This window comes from Leptonychotes weddellii, chromosome 4 (genome assembly GCF_054177405.1).
Source record: "Leptonychotes weddellii isolate Sample4059 chromosome 4, ASM5417740v2, whole genome shotgun sequence".
NCBI lineage: Eukaryota > Metazoa > Chordata > Mammalia > Carnivora > Phocidae > Leptonychotes > Leptonychotes weddellii.
In genome coordinates, this window is record NC_138372.1 from 148,689,808 (window position 1) to 148,711,086 (window position 21,279).

General features: G+C 35.8%; 1 non-coding gene and 1 pseudogene across 1 annotated transcript; both read left to right on the top strand.

The window, feature by feature from the left end:
• The first annotated feature begins 11,049 nt into the window (after window positions 1-11,049).
• LOC115940371 (ATP synthase F(0) complex subunit C2, mitochondrial pseudogene) lies at window positions 11,050-11,859 on the top strand (annotated as a pseudogene).
• A 7,285-nt stretch (window positions 11,860-19,144) lies between these two features.
• On the top strand, window positions 19,145-19,251 carry LOC115940373 (U6 spliceosomal RNA). The gene has a single exon (XR_004075141.1). It is a non-coding gene; the product is annotated as a U6 spliceosomal RNA (small nuclear RNA).
• The last annotated feature ends 2,028 nt before the right edge of the window (window positions 19,252-21,279 follow it).

A 21,279-nucleotide genomic window follows, 5' to 3' on the forward strand; every position in this document is an offset into this window, starting at 1 on the left:
TCTGAGACTCGTAAATTTTACTATTAGGTGTCGGGGTGTTTACCTATTTTTATTGATTTTGAGGGGGGTTCTCTGTGCCTCCTGGATTTTGATGCCTGTTTACTTCCCTCAATTATGGAAGTTCTCTGCTATAATTTGTACAGTATACCATCTGTCCCCCCCTTTCTTCTTTTGGGATCCCAATTATTCTAATATTGTTTCATCTTATGGTATCACTTATCTCTCAAATTCTGACCTCGTGATCCAGCAGTTGTTTATCTCTCTTTTTCTCAGCTTCTTTATTTTCCATCATTTGGTCTTCTATATCCCTAATTCTTTCTTCTGCCTCATTTACCCTAGTAGTTAGAGCCTCCATTTTTTTATTGCACCTCATTAATATCTTTTTGCTTTCGACTTGGTTAGATTTTAGTTCTTTTATTTTCCAGAAAGGGTTTCTCTAATATCTTCCATGCTTTTTTCAAGGCCAGCTAGTATCTTTACAATTGTCCTTCTGTACTCTAGTTCTGACATCTTACTAATGTCCATACTGATTAGGTCCCTGGCAGTCGGTACTGCCTCTTGTTCTTTTTTTTTGAGGTGATTTTTTCCATCTTGTCATTTTGTCCAGAGGAGTTGAATGAGAGAACAAAATGATAACAGGGTAACATTGTCCCCAGAAGAATATACACTAAACAAATCAGAAGAGACCTGAAACTGGGGGAAAAGAAAGGGAAAGAAAGAAAAAAGAAAAAAAAGAAAAAGATTAAAAAAAAAGAATATGATCAAATATGATCAGGCTGATGAATAGATCAGTGCCATACACTAGATTTTGGGCATATTTTGGGCTGTTAGAAGAAAGCGCCTCTCAAAACTTTAAAGAAAGAAAAGCTTATATATGTACAAAAATAAGGGTAAATACGATGAAGGGTTGGAATATGACTTTAAAGATGAAAATTATAAGATTTTATAAAAGGAATTGATAAGAAGTTGGCTGAAAAAAGAAAGAAGAGAAATTAAAAAATAAAAAGACAATGTGATCAGGCAGGAGACTGAAACAAGTCATACAGTAGAGATTTAGTGTGTATTTTTTCTGTGAGAAGAAACTGTATCCCAAAATTTTAAAAAGAGAACAACTTATATATATACCAAAAGTAAGGTTTACTACTACGAAGGGATAGAATATGACTCTAAAAATGAAAAATAAAAAAAAATTTTAAAAAGGGATTGATAAGATGTTGGTTGAGAAAGGGAAAAAGTAAAATTAAAAAAAAAAATTAGAAAAATTAACTTTGAAAGACTAAAGAATCAGGCGGAAAAAAGCCATGAATTCTATGTGCTGTATTCCCCTAGTGCTGGAGTTCTGCCACTGTCATTGATTGGTAAACTTCGTCTTGGCTGGCTGTTCTTGCTGGTCTTCTGGGGGAGGGGCCTGTTCCAGTGATTCTCAAATGTCTTTGCCGGAGGCGGATTTGTCCCACCCTTGCTGGGTCTGGGCTAAGAAATCTGCTCGGGTTTGCTCTTGGGAGTTTTTGTTCCCTGCAATCTTTCCTCTCAGCTTTGGAGAATGAGGGTGAAGATGGCGGCCTCCCAGTATCTGCCCAGAGGAGCCGAGAACTTGGGGCCCATCTCCTCAGTGAGTCCCAGAGAAAAGCAGTCAGTCACTCCCATCTGCCTGGTCTCCGGCTGCACTCCGTGCTCGCCCGGCCTGTGACCGAGCGTTCCTATCTCTGGCACATGAACCTGTTTGGAGTCTCCAAACCCAGCAGATCCCTGTGGTGTGCTCCCATGCCACTCCTCCCAGGGGAGGAAGGGGAGTCTTCCCGGATCTGCCGCTTCTTGGGTCCCTGCTGGAGGAGCAGTGGCCCGACTGTGCCGCGGATCACAGTTTATGGCAACCCCCAGCTGAGACCCCGTACCTCAGCTCTGTCTTTGCAGCCGGCTTCCCCACTCTACCTGGGAGCTCTGCCGCACTCAGGCACCCCTGGTCTCTCTATGACCCCGAGGATCCTGAGACCACACTGTCCCAGTGAGGGTTCCACCCCCCACTTAGTCACTTGAGTGACGTCCCTCAGCAGAGCCAACTTCTAAAAGTTCTGATTTTGTGCTCTCCTGCTCTATCACTTGCTAGTAGCTGCTGACGGAGGCTCCCTCCCCCCACTGTCTATCTTACCGAATATCGCCTTGGATTCACTTTTCCGCACATCCTACCTTTCAGAAAGTGATGCTTTTCTGTTCAGAGAGTTGCTGCTATTCTTCAATTTCCTGTTGAGTTCGTAGGTGTTCAGAATGGTTTGATACCTATCTAGCTTAATTCCTGGGACCAGACAAAATTTAGGTCCCCTACTTCTCCGCCATCTTGCTCCTCCCCCTAGCTGTATAATTTTTAAGAACAAGGGATTATGTTTATAGTGTAAATACCTAACATAGTGTTTAACATTATTTAGCTATTCAAATACTGTTTGTGTGAATAAATTAAGCTATTTGTTATTTATTCTCTGCATATCACTTGTATATTCTCTACCCTGTTGTTACAGGGTGCAAGACTTACATCGTTGCAGGATTTAGAATCAAAATATATTTTTTACAGCAATAAGTTTGGTTTTCTTTCTTCGTATAAACTAATAAAGAAATAAACATAATAACAAAACTTCCCTAGCTATATCCCCAGTAGGAATCTGACTAAAGACTTAAAAACTGTAGATATTTAATATTACTCATATACTATTTGGTATACTATTTCAATTTTCCACTTTGCCAAGTATTAGTTTAAAGGTGAATTATTGAAACTAAAATCAGCTGTAATCTTGCAGCTATTTTGGTACATTAAATGCCAAATGCGTATAGGTGACTCCATTAGAAAAGATGGATAGAGTTTCACTTAAAGCACTGGCTAAATGATATTAGCATCTTTACTACCTTTAATGAGCATAATGTCTGTCTTTTATTATACTAAATTTAACAACCACTCTTTCTTGAGTGTTTATTCATATTTTCAGAAAATGGAAGAAGTGACTCAGTATGTAGTATTTAAAATGTGAATGTTATATGAAAATATCTGGTTCACATAAAAGAATGCTTTCTAAAACTAAAGATGTTTTCTTAGAAACCTCATTTAAAAAAGGTAACAGTTATGATGGTAAAATTTAGTCAATGTAGGAGTGTCATATCTTTGTGGGGTTCCCACATGTGTGAACATAATTAAAATTGCATTTACTTTTTCTGTTTTAAAAAATTAGTCACTTTAGTCAATCTGATAATCACTTCTATATTTTTTGTGTCTTCATCTTTTAACAAACTGATGTGCTTTAATATTTTAACTATATATTAAGTCTGCTTTTTTTGGATTTGGATAATGTGATACACTTTTTGCATAGTATGATCCTAAGTATTAACTGAGAGGAATCAAATTCATTTTCAAGGCCATAATTCAATAAGTACAATATCTGTCAATTAAGTCCCTGACAATTTTAGAATCAGAGACTGCTCAGATAAACCAGTCAGAATGGATTTATTGCCATTAAAAATCTACATAAAATTTTGAATTATGTTGTTTTTAATAATCCTGTCTCCTCTAAATTTGCTTTTCAATGCTTTTTATAGCAGTTTCTAAAACTATTACATTTATGTATGTTATGTTGTCATCATCATTTCACTTATAGGCCAACTAAAAATCAGTGTTTTATTCAAGTGATTTTCTTTTATTTTGCATAGTGATTTACTGAAAGACATGAAAAGACTGGATAAGAACCACATCAACTTGCTTCTTCTAATGTTTTTCTATTAAATTTTGAAAGACTTTTAAGAAACTAACTTGATTAGATTTTGAGGGCTTACTTAAAATACATCACAACTGGGATGTACAATAGTAATATTGTCCCAATGCCTAATTTTATTTGGTAGTGCATGTATGAGTCAAAGACAACTAGATCAAATTTGTCTTACAAGAGGAAAGACAAAGAAGTTTAAGTTTTTTAGTGACATTCTTGGGAATATACTCTCTGATCCTGAGAGCATTTCACCAGATGACTGAACTGAGAATCAGCATGCTGGTTATAATTGCCAATACATTGTACTAAACCAATATTGAAATAAAGAGAATGTCTCCAAAATACTTGTCCTAGAACCTATGAAGTCAAAATCACACAGAGAATCTGAAGGGTAAACATATGTGAAACTTTCCAAAATGATGTGATAAAGGATTTTATAAGGAACTCTAAAGCTTTATTGTCAGGTCCCTCCTACTTGCTCCTTATTCCCCTTCTTATTAAACTACCCTAATTGGCCTGCTCCCTCTTGGGATAAGGTTAGATATCACCTTTTTCAGACAATCTTTCCAGACATACAGAATGTTTGGTTGTCCTTTGAGGTAGCCTGGCAAATTGTTTCTGTCTAGCATGGCTTTTTTTTTTTTTTAACATTATATTGGCATTTATAATTTATTTCCTTGATAGTAGCAACTGAGACCTGTAATATAATTAATTTTTTAGCCTGTGATAGACGTTCAATACATGTTCATTGAAAGAATGAATAAGTTAATAAATTAACTGAAGAAAACACACATTACTTAAGTGAGAATGAGTCACTTTACTGAGTCTGTATTTAGGGAATACCTGTATCAACTAGTTAATTATTAAGATATGGTTCAATGGCTTCAAATTCTAAATGAGAAAATAACTCAGAACCTTCTGGAGACACTCAAAAATAAAACCTTGATATTACAATTATGGATGTTTTAAATCAAATAAATGGGGTAAGTATCTAAGGAAATCCATGTGGCATAGGGTGCTTAGGAATTCTTAAAAAAGAAGAACTTGGATGAATGATTTTTTTTAATTTTTAATTTTTTTAAATTTATTTAGGGAGAGAGCACGTGTGCATGTGACTGGCAGGAAGGGGCAGAGGGAGAGGGAGGGAGAGAATCTCAAGTAGGCTCCCCACTCAGTGCAGAGCCTGAGGCAGGGCTCAATCCCAGGACACTGGGATCATGGCTAGAGCTGAAATCAAGAGTTAGGTGCTTAACCAACTGAGCCACCAGGTGCCCCATGGATGAATGATTTTTTTAAAGTTATTCTTGAGAAAAAATATCCAGTTTTGAATTCTTGTCATCAAATGATCCAGATATAGCCATAAAAAAAAATTAGAGTTGGAGTAAAAATCTTTGGAATTCACTTAGAGATTTGATTTGACAACCCTCAAAGAATAAAGGGATCCCGAAACAAATTAGAGAAAGCTAGAAGTCAGGCATAAAGATAGGTAAAACCAGGGAGATTTTAGTAAAGAGAATTGATATATTAATAATTAAAATTGCTTCCTTAGGCTTAAGATCAATTTCTGACTTATTTTTCTCAGGGAAAACTATGTTGCAAACAACTCAAGCATCTAAAAGTATCTTTGGTTTTATGAGAGTAATTGTGATATAACTAACTTCAACTTATTTATTTATTTATTTATTTATTTGTTTGCTTGTTTATACATTTTAAAATATACATATGTATATATTTATTATGAACTCACAGTACTGGACTTAAGTTTACTTTTTAAAAAATCAAATAGTACTTTTTAATTAGTATCAACATTGCATTGAAAGAGCAAAGGGAAAAGATCAAACTGGTAGTCTCCCTCCTAGAATTAGGATTAATGTCTAAGGGTTTCTCTAAACCTAATGAAATCATTGTTTACATGCTACTTATAGTGGTTATGCTAAAGAAAGCTACCAAGAAACACCACTGTTATCCTAAAATTTCACTGGAAAATTACTTTAATATATATATCTAAAGATATATTGTATATATCTTTAGTTCAATCATGGGGGAAGTCTAAGGTTCATACTTATTGTGGTATTTACTGTGATATAATTAAAGTTTATAAATTGTCACTTTTAGTGCAGTTTGAAACACTTTGAATGCAATGTGTTTTGGCTATTAGGTCTTTATTTTCCTCTGAGGTGAACACTAAACATTGAGAAAATGGCTTTGTTCTTAAAAATCATATGTTATTCAGTCATAAAATTTAATACTTGAATATATTTTAGATCTCTTTTCCAAATAGGGGAAGAATATGAAATCATCACAATTATTTATGATAAGATGTATACATTAAATGATGTGGAAAAACATTCAACTAGGTTAGCTAAAGTTATGTAAGGGAAATAAAGCACCACATTAGAAATATAATACAAAATAAATATAACACATTTGGAAAATGGATCTTTGATCGAGTGCTAAAAGCAGATAATTTATTTTTTTCAAAGAAAATAAAACCGAGTTTAGATGGTTCAGAATGTATTTATCCTACAATTTATTTTATCATTTAAAATCATTTGAGGATGATTCATGACAGAATCCATGATCCATAGCAAAATTACAAGTTTGAGATTTGGCTTATCTCTGTTTAAACCAATAGGTTACATTCACTTAGCACTTATGTATTGTCATATCCTATACTGGGCTCATTATACACATAATATGTAGTAGGTAGGCATGGTTATCCCAATTTCTTAGTGGATAAAAAAAGGTTCAGAGAAATTGGATAACTTTACCAAAGTAAAACGTTTAATAAATGTCAGAGGTGGAATTTAAATGCAGATGAATGAATGGAGAAGATGTGGTTCATATATTCAATGGAATATTACTCAGCCATTAGAAAGGATGAGTATCTACCATTTACATCAACATGGATGAAACTGGGAGGGTATTATGCCAAGTGAAATAAGTCAATCAGAGAAACACAATTATCATATGGTTTAACTCATATGTGGAACATAAGCAATAGTGCAGAGGACAATAGAGATGGGGGGGAGAACTGAAGAGGAAGAAATCAGAGAGGGAGACAAACCATATGAGACTCTTGACTCTGGGAAACAAACAGGTTTGTGGAAAGGGAGGTGGGTGGGGGATGGGATAACTGGGTGATGGGCACTGAGGAGGGCATGTGATATGATGAGCACTGGGTGATATACTCAACTAATGAATCACTGAACATTATATCAAAAACTAATGATGAACTATACCTTGGCTAATTGAATTTAAATTTAAAAAATGTGGAAATTTTTCTCTCTACCAAACTGCCTATCTTTTTAGGATCATATCTTACTCTTTTCTTTCCCAACTCATTTTCTACTACAGCAATATAAAAATATACTACTTTTTTGAAAATCTCATGATCTTTCATGCCTTACTCTCTTTATAATTTTTTCTTTTTTTAGTTTATGTTCCTTAGGAACGTCTAAGGAACTTCCTTCCTTAGGTTCTTTCTACTTTTAAATACATGACAAACTTCTATTTTCCTGAAAGAGTATCATCATATTATAGATTCATAATAAATCCCTTCCCGACTACCACCTTTTTTTCTCCAAAGGGGCATTTGCTTTCTATTTAACCTCTGTGCATTCTATGTTTTCTGTACTTTGTATGTGTGCATCCTATTTTTAAAAGTTTACATGTATATCTAAGTTTTCTAATAATGTGTTAGCTTCTTTAGAGGTTATGTATATTTTACTCCTATTTGGATCCACAGTGCCTAGAACATTGGTATGTAATAGGTGCTGAATAAGTGTTGAACTGAAGTAAAGGGCTTTGTTGTTTGCTTTTGTTTTGTTTTCATAATCATATTACGAGGGAAAGAGGCCAAATCTGAGTAAGAGGAGAATATCACTGTTTTTGACTTTAGATGATTGGAATTATTAAAAGTTTAAAGTTTGAATATTTACTAGAAGGATACTAAACTTGAAATCAGAAGTCCTAAATAAATTATTGCTTTTTCATATATAAGCAGTGGTAACTTGGGTATTTTATTTCTTTAAACTATAATTTCATCTATAAAATGTGACTTATACAACTCTTTTTTAAATCATATGGTTATTTGGAGAATCAAATGGAATAATGCATATGAAAACACTTGCAGAGTGCAAACCATTATACATGACAATCCTATTATTACTTTTTAGGTAGAGAATGTGATCCAAGAAAGATTAGCAAAATATAGTAAGGTGGGGGTTTACCAGCCTAGTTGTTTAGTATAATTAGTTGCCATGGACTGTCCTAACTGAATTCTTAGGAAGTCTTCCAAAGATTCAGTGATGAAAATTGTCAATTAACTGTGTTTAACCTGATATGTAGTTGTGGTGGCATACCACAGGCTGAATTTAGTCCTCATTTGTGTAGGAATCACATCTGAAAGTAAAATGAGCTGTAAAAATCATGAATATTATTTTTCATTTTTTTCCAAAACTGACCACCAAAAGGTAATGAGATTTTTGAGAAAAGAAAAAAAAATGTGGTTAGAATAATTTAGAATTATCCCATATCATATACTCCTGTGATGACTCAGAATGCCCATATTCAAATTAAATATTTATTTTTCAAAGTTTGGCAATTTTCAGAAATTGAGTTTTATGTTAAGCAATCCTAACACAAGTTACAATCTTACAAAAAGCAGTTTGGGAAAAATCTGTCCTAGAGATTTTTAGCAAATAAGAAGGTAAGAGAGGAGAGACTGATAATTTGAAAATCAAGTATAACTGAGAATTTATCCCCAGCTAGATTCAAATTAGGAAGGATGAATAGTGAAATCCCTACTTAGAATTATTTCATTATTCCACTATGGATGCTTCAATTTTTAGTAGTAGTAATGAAAGTAGCAAAGTGATCTGTCAATCAAGTATATTCAGCAGAGTCATCTCAAGGTCTAGGCAAGCCAGTAGCTATACATTTAGTGAATATATTCATCTCTGGATTATTGCTTTACTAGTGGAACACAAGCTGTATGCTGGGATATAATGGTAGTTCAAGGGGTAAGAGAGAGCACATTATTGCACAGCTAGTATTTAATGATAGGTACCCTTAGGGAATAATTGTTACATTTTAATCCAGAAGTAAGCAAAGACTGTCTAAATAGCTCTTTTAAGCAGAATTAATTCATAATTAGGAAATGATGGAATTCTTAACTGTCATGTATAAGAAAACCCATGAGCAAGCTGTATTCTAAATAGACTTTAAAAAAAAGAAAAGTAGTTGATATTAAAACAAGACAATTCATTAAATTTCACAAGGGAACTTGCAGTATACAGATGTAGGCCAAAACGTAGGGGTCTTTAGGTCAAATGTGAAATTATTTTAAATTCTTGGCATCAAACTAAAATGACTTTTGAATAGTAATTATCTTTTACTTTCATTAGCAGTGGTTCTTGAACTTTAATTTCTAAAGTGTGGTACAGCAAGATTCTTAATATGCGTTTATAGTAAATGCAGGCTCTCTTCTAGCATTTTAAATCTCTTAACAGGTCTTTCCTTTTCTGCAGAATTTCACTAGCTGAATGTTAATATTACTCTTGGTTATAGAAAGGAATATAATAAAGTTTCTTTGCCTATTAATGCCTTTTTAACAGAAATTTAATATTTAGGTAAAGTATTCAGATTCTATGCCTATGGTAACATTAGAAGCTTGAAAACTGTTAGACCAGGTAGCATAACATTGTGTACTTTTGAAAAATCCAGTTTGAGGAATAATATAAACTTTCATTTTGAGATGTACATTATTTACAATCAGTTTTGTAAGTAAAAACTGAAAAAATATTTTGATTTAGATTTTTCTATAATTTTCCAAAGGAATTGAAAACTTATTGAAGGATAAAAGAAAATATTTGGGAAGAATGAGAGGAAGATGGAGGACAAAAATTATAAAAAAATTAAACTGATTCTAAGATTTAAGGAAAGTTTTAGAAGGAATAATTAAAGAAATGTCATCTTGGAAAAGACGATCAGTAAACATAAATAAGACTTTATTAAAAACATTATGGTAGTTATATGATACAATGTCTTTAAAATGTTTTGACTAATAAAAGTCATATATATATGTACATATATATATATTCACTTGCAAATAGTCATCTGTATCTATTATTTCCAAGCCCTTCCTTAGATTCTGTGAGCACAAGTATTATAAACAAACAAACAACAACAATAACAACTACAACAAAGCAAATGAAACACTTGCTCTTGTGGAACTTACATTCTAAGGACAACAAATAATTGACAAACAATAATTGACAAACAAATAATTAAATATGTAAAATAAAAAAAAAATGAAGAAAGATAAAGAAGGAACCGGGGAGTGTCTGGGGTGAAGAAACCAAGGAGTGCCAGGGGACATTATACTTCTTAAAATAATTGGACTTATGGGGCGCCTGGGTGGCTTAGTCGTTAAGCGTCTGCCTTCGGTTCAGGTCATGATCTCAGGGTCCTGGGATCGAGCCCCGCATTGGACTCCCTGCTCCGCGAGAAGCCTGCTTCTCCCTCTCCCTCTGCCCCTGCTTGTGTTCCCTCTCTCGCTATGTCTCTCTTTGTCAAATAAATAAAATATTAAAAAAAAAAAATTGGACTTACACTAACAATAGTAAACTTGGCAGATATGAGTATTAAATCTTGTATTTGAGAAAAATCAACTTTGTAAATGTAAGATTATTGAGACTTGGCTAAACAAAAACTTTATTTAAAATACTTGAAAATTTTAGAAGACCATAAGCTTTTGCTATTGAGTTTTGTCAGAGCAAAAGAATAGGTATATTAAATTAGGCCATACTACATTGAGGAAAATTATTCAGATATCATCTTTTATAGTGTTTATTATATCAGAAAATATGTTCAGTGTTAAAAATTATATTTTAAGGGTCACTAAAATATTGATGTTAATCTAGAAAGGAACATAACTCTAGAAGAAGATTTAAAATTTTAAATGTAGTCTCCCAGATACACTTAATACAGATAATAGTTCTATTAAATTTCAGAAAAATATTCATTTCCTCCACGGTCTTCTTAGGCTGGTTAAGAGAAGTATTTATGTGATTCACCACTGGACATTGCTTTTAATCAGTGAACTGGGGCTTGCTGGACAAGCCCAGTGGGTAAAGGGTTGTAAAAATTTATTTCTATAAATGAGGCATTGTTTTTGGAAAATGATGTGAATGTGAGAAAAAAGTAGATCACTAAATTAGGATTTGAGGTGATAACTCAGAAAAATCAATAAGTAAATCTGAGTGAAAAATTGTATAAGAACACCTTTAGAGACTATATTTAATTTTTAAAGCAAAAATTTCAAATAAATGCATGCATTTATTCGGGAAATTATTGCAGACCTTAAGAAATGGCATATGGCCAAGCAATGAGTAGCAAACTGAAAAAAAAAAAAGAAACTCCCTTGCAAAAGCTGAAGTTAGTCCTCTTGTGTTGAGGGGGCAACATGGAAAGAAACTACAGGCAGTCTCCAGGTGCCGAGACCGGTTCCTGACTAACGCCAGGAAGGAAAGGGACACCTCAGCTTTACAATCACAAGAAATGAGCTGTCTTCTCTGTACCGGCAGCAGCTCTGCTGCTGCAGCCCCTCATCCCCTGAAAATGTATGCCTGTGCAAAGTTAATCTCCACCCCCTTCTTTATCAAAAGCACCCCTCAGCTGCTGAGCCGATTACGGTCCCCAGTGATGCTAAACCCTCTGGAGACGCTGTCAGATGAGAGCCTCAGCAGCTTGGCAGCCCCTCGTCCCCTGAACTCACTTATTCCTAACCACAGCTTCTGAACCAGCACCATTTCACAGGACACGGACACAGCAGCCAAGCGCATTGGAGCTGGGGCTGCCATGGTAGGGGTGGCTGGCTCTGGGGCTGGAATTAGGGCTGTGTTTGGGAGCCTCATCATTGGTTATGGCAAGAACTCTTCTCTGAAGCAACAGCTCTTGTCCTGCTCCATTCTGGGCTTTGCCCTCTCAGACACCATTGGGCTCTTCTGCCTGATGGTGGCCTTTCTCATCCTCTTTGCCATGGAAAGGACCTGTCTCCACCTCCCATAGGTCCTTCTCCTGTGTCTCATCTGCCCTGTATGTTCCTTTTCTTATACCTCCCCAGACAGACTTGGAAAAGTGGGTGGCTCAGAGTTTGACAGAGAGAAGACAAATACTGTATTAATAAGAAAAAAAAAAAAAAAGAATTCTGCCAACAACCTGAAGGTGTTTGAAGTAGATTATTCCCTAGTCTAGTTTCCAGATTATTGTGACTTTGTTAAATTAACATTTATAAAGTAGAGTCCCAGAGTGTCACATGGTGATCAGTGATTCAGCAGAAGACCACAAGAGAAAGTGAAATGGAGACATTTATTACTCACAGGTCCTGGACAAGGTACAGGTCACACCCCCAGGGGCATGTGGGGAACTCAAGACAAGATGCTGGCAGAGAGAACACAGCAGGACCTGTGGCGTATGCCATCATTAGGGTCAAAGGGTTGCTTGCTTTGGGGTTCCCAGGCTGAGGCTGGATTGGTCAGTTCAAACCAAAAGAAGCAGGGTTTTGGTAAGCTTCTAGGGGTGGGGTGTCTTACCAAGGGGTTCACAAGGGTAAAGGCCTGGGAGTCAGGGGAGAGTGCATATAACAAGGGATGTTGGAGGGAATCTTATCAGGAGCTTCTGACTCTGGGCGCTCTATTTAGAGCACATACTTGCACTCTCCAGATGGGCTTATAGTATTTGTTTCTTGTCTAGTAGTATGTCTTGCTAAGTAGACTATAAGCTTACATAGATCAAGGATTATATTTCTGTGACCCTCAGAGGACTTTGCATAGAGTTTGCAATAGCAGCGTAGTATGTTGCTTTTTCTGATTCCCTGGAAAAACGAATAGAATATGTTTCATTCCACAGAGCACTAAGTGTCAATTCAAGGCCTGCAGTCCACTTGGCCACAAAAATGGATGCCAGGGTATAATAATGTGGACTAGTTTAGCTAAGCTCTCCACAGAGATGGACATTCAGCCCCTGAAAAAAGGACCCAGCTAAATTACCTGTACTTCCAGCCATGGAAACTCTGAGACAATAACTGTGTGTTATATTATGCTTCTAAGTGTGTGGCGATTTGTTATTCAGCAAGGGGAATCAAATATAAACCATTGGAACAATTTCAATAGCAGAGTGGTGTGGTGTTAGTTATATAACCTAAGTCAAACCAAATGGAATTCCATTTCCTTAGCCAGAAAAAAAATTGATTTAGAGGTGAACATGTGAATCAACCTGAGTCGATCAAAATTCTTTTTAAGATATTTTCTGCTACAGCAGATAAAACATTTTCTGCTAAAGCTTTTTATGCCAATTGTCATGCTACCTGAAAAGAGAAAACAAAAAGTAAAACTGTTATATTTCCTCAAACTAGCTATATATAAACAGCTTCTAATAAGCTGCACCTCTTAGAATTCCATAGGTCCCTAAGAAATATGACTTGCTAATAACGAGTGATGGCTAATACAAAGACTAAAGATTGGATCTATTATTCTTTCCTAGTATATCTGTCATAATCACTAAATTCTGGCCAAGCTTAACTATATGCCATTTCTGTAACTCATCACTTATACTTGACTTCTGTATCTTTGCTCACAATATTTCTTTCACTGCAATGCATTACCCTGCATACACTTTCCTTGACTTTTTATACCTAATTCCTATCCATTCATCAATGATGTGAGTTGAAGTTGCCTGTCACTAGAATGTCTTTGCTTAAAAAGTCAAAATAAATTTCTAGAATAATTTTACCTTGGTCATGCAAACTAAGTTCCACTTTTGGAATTTATTAAAAATGTCTCTGTGGCTTAGTATATGATCATTCTGTAATAATTCATCCAAGCTTACTTGAAATGAATGTGTATTCTATTTATAGGCTTTCTTTTTAAAAAAAATCAGGATCTACTTAAAGTACTGTTTCTAGATTTTCAGTTCTGGTGTAAACAAATCTAATTTAAATTTTAAAAATGTTATTTCTAATTAATGTTGATATTTTTAAGGATTAAATTTGGAATTTGAGGAAATGTGTGATTATAAATATAGTTTTAATTGAGCAAAATGCTACCATCTTGACTTCTGAGAATAAAGAGTCTACCATATACTGTGCTACTGGGATGAGGTGTAAATACCTCCTCTTACTTTGGCTAGTTATTTCGCTGTTGACACAGGATATTCTACTGAATCATGATCCTGGGACACTGGTATTTAACTCTGATTAAAACGTTGAGTTTGACATGTTTTATATATAGCTATCAATCTATGCATCTCATCCCATACTTTAATTAATAATTTCACACTTGTATAAATTTATGCTTCATTCTCTAGACTATAAAAATTTTGGTGTGGCAGGGATATTATCTGATATATCTTGATTATATATATTCTCAGCCATGTCCCAGCAATAGGCACTTAGTTTTTACTCAGCACATTATTGGTACATAAAATAATAACAAAGGAAGCAGTATTAACAGCTCAGAACTGAGTAGTCTAGTGAAAATGCTTCTACTTAGTGGCAGCATATGGGACTTGCCATGAATTTAATAATAACAGTGAATTAATCTGCTGATGAACAGGAGGGAAAGCAAGTTACGTGATGATAACTTTGCAGTGTACATGCTTACTGATTTTTTAATCAAACTTCAGGATCTTCCTTGATTGACATATTTAACTTTATCACAATGTATGCTCTGTAAGGGGGGGGGCTTTGTGAATAGTTTGTCTATCTTCAGCATCTATTCTTAGCATATATTTGGCCCTTGATAAATATTGATTATGTGGCTTAATGGATTGATAATTACAATTATTAGAAATATGAATTAGAAGATAGTTTGCTGGCCTGGCAGACACCAGTGCCCTGGAGCCATCTGAGCCGCCCAGCCGTGGTCAGCACCACCATATTCTTCAACATCGCCGTGAACAGCAGTCCTTGGGCTGTGTCTCCTTTGAACTGTTTCCAGACAAACTTCCAAATACAAGAGAAACTTTGGTGTCTGAGCACTGGGGAGAAAGGATTTGGTTATAAAGTTTCCTGCTTTCACAGGATTATTCCAGGATTTATGTGCCAGGGAGGTGGCAACAAACCCATCTATGGGGAGAAATTTGAGGATGAGAATTTCATCCTGAAGCACACCAGTCCTGGCATCTTGTCCATGGCAAATGCTGGACCCAACACGCTTCCCAGTTTTACATCTGCACTGCCAAGACTGAGTGGTTGGATGGCAAACATGTGGTCTTTGGCAAGGTGAAAGGGGGTATGAATATTGTGGAAACTGGAAGGCTTTGAGTCCAAGAATGGAAAGACCAGCAAGAAGATCACAGTTGCTGACTGTGGACAAATCTTACAAATTTGACTTATGTTTTATCTTAACTACCAGACCATTCCTTCTGTAGCTCAGGAGAGCACCCCTTCATCCCCATCTGCTGGAAATATCCTATAATCTTTGTGCTCTAGCTGCAATTCTGTGGGTTCCATGTTTTCCTTACTCCCCTTCAAGTCTAGCTGGATTGGAGAGTTACTTTTATGATGATGAAATAAAAACTAAACAACAACAACTAAAAGAAGATAATTTGCTAAAAATGTGTTCTTTATTTGTTCCATGAATTTCTGGCTGTCATTACAGCAAGAAAACCCAGTGAATTTGAAGAGCATCTACTTTTATTTACAAAAACTCTTGGTTACTATTAAGAAAGGTTCAGTCCTTACCCTGAGTTCTGGCATTTTTATATCTATGTTCCACTTAATCTTCAACATAACATGTCCAGTCCTCTTTGTTATCATCTTTCACTCAAAATGGATTGACCTTCTTGTCTTCCTCATTTTATTACAGGCACTACTGTTTTTCTAGCCATCAAATCCTGGAAACTTATGATAATTTTCAAATGTCTTCTTGTTTCATCATATCCAATTAATTGTCTTAGACTTTGAAGACATCTGTTAACCACATTTATTTTGATAACAACCCAATTGGCTGTGGCAGAACTCCATATACAGATGGGGAGATGGTGAGTCACTCCCAAGAAGGTTTAAATAACCATTATTCAGGGCCAGATCCTTTCACAATTTCCCCATTAGCTCTCTCTATAGCATTTACTCTCCTATTTTACTTTTTTTCCTAACATAAACAATGCATATAATATCCTATATTTTAATTTTATGGATCTTGTGTTGTAGTTTAATTGTTTCACTTGTACTTAACATGTTTTGAGCTATAGTAAACCCTTTGATGTCTCAGACTAAGGCTCTCTGTGGCCACCCCATAAGGTGGCTCTTTTTAACTACCTCTGAAAGGTGAATAGCTATAGCATATCCTATTTACTGTATTCCTTCTGGACAGTTCCTTTCAGGGCAATTACTATTCTCATTTTGAATCTGCCTCATGATCACAGATAAATCCCAAGCAAGCATCTACAAGGTTCTATTACACATTTTTCCAGTGTGGTGGATTTGTACCTCAAGCATAATTCTACCTATAAGGCTAGGGAGCATAATCACTAATCCCCATGAATCCACAGTCAAGGTGAAAAGACATGCAAAAAAACCAGCAATTTCAGAAGAATCTGGCAGAGATATGTAATGGGAACCTATGATACCTACAAGGAGTACCAAAGCTAACGTAGAGAAGTCTTGAAAGCTTTTTTGGGGAGGAAGGGGACTCATATTTTCATTGAGATACCTTCACATAACATAAAATTCACCACCTTAACCATTTTAAGTTGTATAATTCAGTGCTATGTAGCATACTCACAATGTTGTGCAACCATCACCACTACCTAATTCCAGAAAGTTTTAATCACCCCAAAAAGAAACCCCATAGCCATTTTAAAGAGTAATTTCTCATTTTCCCCTGCCCCTTTCCCCTGGAAACCACTAATCTATTTTCTGTCTCAATGGATTTGCCTATTCTGGACATTTCCTATAAATAGAAACATACAAGTATATTAGTCTTTTTCTAGTAAATTTAATGTTTGGCCTTCCTTAGGGACAGTTTCTATTTATTGCTTCCCCCCCCTCCTGTTTATGGACCATGATTTCTTGTTCATTTGTATGCATCACATTCTTTGTTGAAAACTGAACATTTTTAATATGATAATGTAGCAACACTGGAAATCAGGATATCTGGAAACCCCTACCCCTAGGGTTTGCTGTTGTTCCTTGTTGCTATTGTTTGGATATCTGGTGACTTTTCTGAACTAATTTGTAAGTTATCTGTTCTCTGTCATGTGTGGCCCCTAATGTTTGTTAGTTTAGTGGTGAGCTAGAGGCTGGACTAAGATTTGCTTAAACACCTGTAAACAATAAATTCCCAGTCTTTGCCGGTGGCCTGTGTGTAGTTGGGCATACCTTCAACACTTAGTTTACAACTCTGCCTTAGACTTAACTTCCTCTCTGTGTAGATCCTGAAGGTCAGTCAGAATGAGAGCTTAGGGCCTTCTTAATTCTTTCTTAAGCATGTTCCTTGCTCTGGGAATTCACATGACTTTTTAGATTCCATGAATATATTGGAGCTTTTAAAAACATGTTTCCTGGGGCACCTGGGTGGCTCAGTCGATTAACTGACCGACCTGATTTCAGTTCAGGTCATGATCTCAGGTCCTAAGATCAAGCCCTGGGTCAGGCCCCATATTGGGCTCCATGTTCAGTAGGGAGTCTGCTTCTCTTTCTCTCTCTCTCTCCCCTTGCACCTCCCCCCACTTGTGCACTCGCTCTCTCTCTCTCTTTCTAAAATAAACAAATCTTTAAAAAACCAAACAATAAACATGTGTTTCCCCAGAGCATCTCATTCCTAGTCTTCTCTCCCAAGCTTTTTCATTAGTAAGTGATTTTCTCCAAGTGTTATCCATTGTTTCAGAAAGCTAATGCATCTCCCTATAAATGTTTTTGACAAATGCCCTCAAAAGCTGCCACAGTTCCAAGTTAGGCAAGATAAAGGCAAACCCCTCAGCTGATATTCCAGAGAGCCATTAGACAAGTCAAAACAAATAGCCACAATTCTTTGTGAATGTGGTCTTTTCTGTTCCCTCTGGTACTGGTACCTGTACAAGGGTTGTGGATTAACTAGGAAATGTGAAATGAGAACAGCATAAGTTTGGGGTGCCTGGGTGGCTCAGTTGGTTAAGTACCTGAATCTTGATTTCAGCCCAGGTCATGATCTCAGGGTTGTGAGATCAAGCCCTGCATCAGGCTCACACTGGGCATGGAACCTGGTTGGGGTTCTCTCTCCCTCTCCTTCTGTCCCCCCCCAAAAGAACAGTGTAAGTTAAAACAACACAAAGCTCTCTGTTCTTACCAAGATTCAGATGTACTTTTCTTACTTAAATCTTGCCCTCATTGTTGCAAGCTTTTGGTCTGTTTCCAGAATTCCGAAAAGGTTGATTCTGACAGTTTTTATAAGATTCCATTGCCTTTATGGAAGGATGAACTTTTGGATTTCTTTACTCTGCCATTTTCACTGACAACACTAGAAAAACTTTTAAGATGATGTTATAATTAAGCTGGGTTTTAAAGATCTAACAGGAATTAGGTAGAAAGTTGAGAGAACAAACCAGATAGAGCATTTTATCAAAAGGCCCAGAAGTACAAGGAGAAGGCTAACATGTGCTGGGAATTGACCCTAGTTCAGCAAGATTGAATTATAGGATACAATTAAGTAAAAAGACATGCATTTTAGAGGAGATAGGATGAAGATTCAGAGTTTCTTATGCCATAATACAATATTTGGACTTAATTTGAGCAATGTGTATTGAATTATTTAAAGCAAACTTGTTAAAAACTAAAGCACACTTGTTAAGTCATTTCTGTAAGCATTATGGAAGATGGATAGTTTGGGAATGAATTTAGGCAAGGAATCTAGTAAAGAGACTAATACAAACATGAGCATAAGAGATGATAAATCAAACTGAGGCTGTGACTGTAGAAATGGAGAGGAGAGAGTACTTAGATACTTAGTTCTTAGAGTAGGAGACACTTAGGAGCTAAAATTGGTAAATAGTAACCTCCAGTTGTTTCAGTGCATGAGGAGAGGGAAGGCATGGCAATAAGGAATAAGTGTAAGGAAAATGTCTAGAATGATGCTGATAATTTTGGCTTCAGAAAAGTGAGAGGGCACTGATACCATTCACTGAAATTAAGAATACTCAACATGAGGTAAATTTGGAGAAGAAAAGGAAAGCTAGCTGGAGTCAGATTTGAATATTATAAGATTAAGTGGTTCATGAAACATGCAGAGACATATTCAGTGGACCCTGGAAGAAACAGGTTTGGTGCTTAAGAGGGAATTTGGAGCTGCCAAAGTAGATTTTGGATAGCTAAGGTATATATAAATGATAAACTGTGGGTATAAATGAAGTCACTACAAGTAAAAATGCAGTGCTCACTTTAGCAGCAGTTGGAACGATACAGAGAAGATCAGCATGGCCCCTGCACAAGGATGACGCACAAATTCGTGAAGCATTCCATATTTTTTAATCTATGGATATAGTATTTTGTGAATGATCTTTTAAATAAAAGAAAACCTTACAGAAAAAAAGGAATAAAAATATAGTGAAAGATGATGATTAGGGCTACCCTAGAACTCTTTAACAATTGAATAGATAATTTATTATTACTATTCCTAGTCAAATTGCATCAGACAACAAAAGTCAATGAAAAAGTTTATTCACAAATAATATATGAAGCGAATATACTATTCTTTCTTAACTTTAGACCTGGTGAAGTTTTCATATAGTCCAGAAAATTTTCTGATGGAAGATTAAGTCTGGAGGGAGAATTTTGTTCCAATAGTATAGAATTCAGAGTTCTCATTTATATGGTAGAACAGTTTACCTGGGATAACCATTGATTTGTTCTGTTTTTTTAAAATCTAGGTCATCAGTATGAATTTATTTTTTAATATTGTGAGCTGCAAGAAAATTAAACTCCTCTAAGAAAACAAGCCAAGAGAGTCCCAAAATATAATCAGGGTGGAAAACTGCTCTTGGGAAATGTGAGGTATAGTTAAATCCCCCAGGATTAGCCTTATTCCCAACTTTAATGTATCCTAACATTAGAGATTTTTGTAAAAAACTACATCCAAAGACATAGCTCAAGATTTGACAAATAAATAATAAATTAGTTCTTTCTACTTTTTATACAATTTATTTTTTTTTAAAGATTTTATTTATTCATTTGACAGAGACAGTGAGAGAGGGAACACAAGCAGGGGGAGTGGGAGAGGGAGAAGCAGGCTTCCCGCTGAGCAGGGAGCCGGATGTGGGACTTGATCCTGGGACTCCATATCATGACCTGAGCCGAAGAGAGATGCTCAACGACTGAGCCACCCAGGCGCCCCAAATTATTTCTTTCTATTTAAATGTTCAGGTATTTGTAGATAGGAATTACATTTTAGATTTTTTTAAACTAACACCATGATTACATAGTGTAATATTGCATATATGCTACAAAATACTATATATTTGACAACATAAACACATTTGTACTTATATAAATATTATATTAATCGGTCACCATCACTGTTTATGATGGACAGCCTCCGGGGGCACCTGGGGGGCTCAGTTGGTTAAGCGTCTACCTTCGGCTCAGATCACCATCCCTGGGTCTTGGGATTGAGCCCCACATCAGGCTCCTTGCTCAGCGGGGAGTTTGCTTTTCCCTCTCCCTCTGCCCCTTCCCCCACTCATGTTCTCTCTCTCAAATAATTAAAATCTTTAAAAAAATAAAAATAGTTTAAAAAATTTATATGGGCAGCATCTGAATTTCTAATGAGTTAACTGTTATTCAGAAAAAGATTATTTCAATATGAGTAGCTCCATTCACACAGCAAGATAATATCTCGGTAAACATTTCCTATATGGATAGTATATGTGAAGGGCAACAAACCTTCTGTAAAGATAGCAAATATTTTAGGCTTTGCAATTCATACCATCTTTCATAACATCAGAAATCTGTCCTTGTAGTGCAAAAACAGCCGTAAAAAATACATAAAGGAATGAGTGTGCCTAGTGTTTAAAAAGAAATAAAAAACCTTATATACAGCCACTAAATTTTGATTTCCCATAATTTTCATGTGTCACACAATAGGATACTTTTGTTTTTTTTCAATATTGGGGGTTTAAAAGACTCTCAGCTCAGCATGCAAAACAAACAAAAACAGGCAGAAGGTCCCATTGGGCATTTGGACTATAGCTTGCTGACTTCTGATCTAGTACCTAAAATCTCCGTGATTTTTCTTTCAAACTGAATGTATGCAAGCAGCATAAACACAGGCTAAGATTGAGTTCTCTGGATTCTGAAAACTCTGAGGTTGGAGCAGTGTGATTGCCCCCACCCCCACCCCTCACATCTTCCTATTCCTCTTCTTTGACATAGAATTAATGATTTTGTTGTTGTTCTTATTGTGTTTCATAGGCTCAAAAACATAGGTTTTTGGAATGACTGCATACATGTATGACTGAATAAAAATATTAACGGGATTTGTACTCTGGCAGGGCACTA